Below are 1,796 nucleotides of genomic sequence, written 5' to 3'. Positions count from 1 at the left end.
ACTGCAGTGAGCAGGAGCGGCGGCCGAGAAGCGGCGGCCAGTGAGGAGAGGAAGCGGCGGGCAGCGAGCGGGAACAGGAGAGGCCACATCAGCAGTGACTCCGGCTGGCAGCAGCGCAGATCATCGGACAGCGGGGATCGTCTGCCACTGTGACAAACAGGTAAACCCCCTGTACAGCCAGCCCCTGGATCACTGCTTAAGCTGCCATGTAGGTTTAGGGGTGGGGAGGGAGGGGAGTTAAAAACTGCAATATGGGTTTAGGGGAGGGTGGGGGGAAAGGGGGTAGGGACTGTCTGCCGTAATGTATAAAAAGGGGACGCTGTCTGCTGTAATGTGTAAAAACGGGGGTGCTGTCTGCCGTAATGTGTAAAAAGGGGACGCTGTCTGCTGTAATGTGTAAAAACGGGGGCGCTGTCTGCCGTAATGTGTAAAAACGGGACGCTGTCTGCCGTAATGTGTAAAAACGGGGGCGCTGTCTGCCGTAATGTATAAAACGGGGGCGCTGTTTGCCGTAATGTATAAAAACGGGGGCGCTGTCTGTCGTAATGTGTAAAAAGGGGACGCTGTCTGCCGTAATGTGTAAAAACGGGGGCGCTGTCTGCCGTAATGTGTAAAAAGGGGACGCTGTCTGCCGTAATGTGTAAAAACGGGGGCGCTGTCTGCCGTAATGTGTAAAAACGGGACGCTGTCTGCCGTAATGTGTAAAAACGGGGGCGCTGTCTGCCGTAATGTGTAAAAAGGGGACGCTGTCTGCCGTAATGTGTAAAAAGGGATCTCTTTTTGAGTATTTTGTGTGTGGCCCTCGAATATTCGCTGGAAGTGTTAAGCGGCCCCCCAGCTGAAATAATTGCCCACCCCTGATCTAGCCCCTCTCAGCTCAGAGCCCCATAGCAACTGCACTCCCTGCACCTATGGTAACTACGCCCTTGTATATAACACATATAACTGTGACAAGGAAGGTGGGCCCCTCTCAGCTCTGGGCCCCATATTAGCTGCACTCCCTGCACCTATGGTATCTACGCCCTTGTATATAACACATGTAACTGTGACAGGGAAGGTGGGTCCCTCTCAGCTCTCTGCCCCATATCAGCTGCACTCCCTGCATCTATGATAACTACGCCCTTCTATATAACACATGTAACTGTGACAAGAAACGTGGGCCCCCCTCAGCTCTGGGCCCCGTATCAGCTGCACTCCCTGCACCTATGGTAACTACGCCCTTGTATATGACACATGTAACTGTGGCAGGGAAGGTGGGCCCCTCTCAGCTCTGGGCCCCATATCAGCTGCACTCCCTGCATCTATGATAACTACGCCCTTCTATATAACACATGTAACTGTGACAGGGAAGGTGGGCCCCCCTCAGCTCTGTGCCACATATCAGCTGCACTCTCTGCACCTATGGTAACTACGCCCTTGTATATAACACATGTACAGTAACTGTGACAAGGAACGTGGGTCCCTCTCAGCTCTGGGCCCCATAGCAGCTGCACTTCCTGCACCTATGGTATCTACGCCCTTGTATATAACACATATAACTGTGACAAGGAAGGTGGGCCCCTCTCAGCTCTGCGCCACATATAAACTGCACTCCCTGCACCTATGGTAACTACGCCCTTGTATATAACACATGTACAGTAACAAGGAACGTGGGCTCCTCTCAGCTCTGGGCCCCATAGCAGCTGCACTCCCTGCTCCTATGGTAACTACGCCCTTGGTCACAACCCATGTATTGCACTCATCTTGTAAACTTTATTATTACACATGCATGGAAAAAAAATGCATAAATACACATG

The sequence above is a fragment of the Pseudophryne corroboree genome, chromosome 6, assembly GCF_028390025.1.
Source record: "Pseudophryne corroboree isolate aPseCor3 chromosome 6, aPseCor3.hap2, whole genome shotgun sequence".
Classification (NCBI taxonomy): domain Eukaryota; kingdom Metazoa; phylum Chordata; class Amphibia; order Anura; family Myobatrachidae; genus Pseudophryne; species Pseudophryne corroboree.
The sequence above is the reverse complement of the archived record's forward strand: the minus strand, read 5'-3'. Positions refer to the sequence as shown.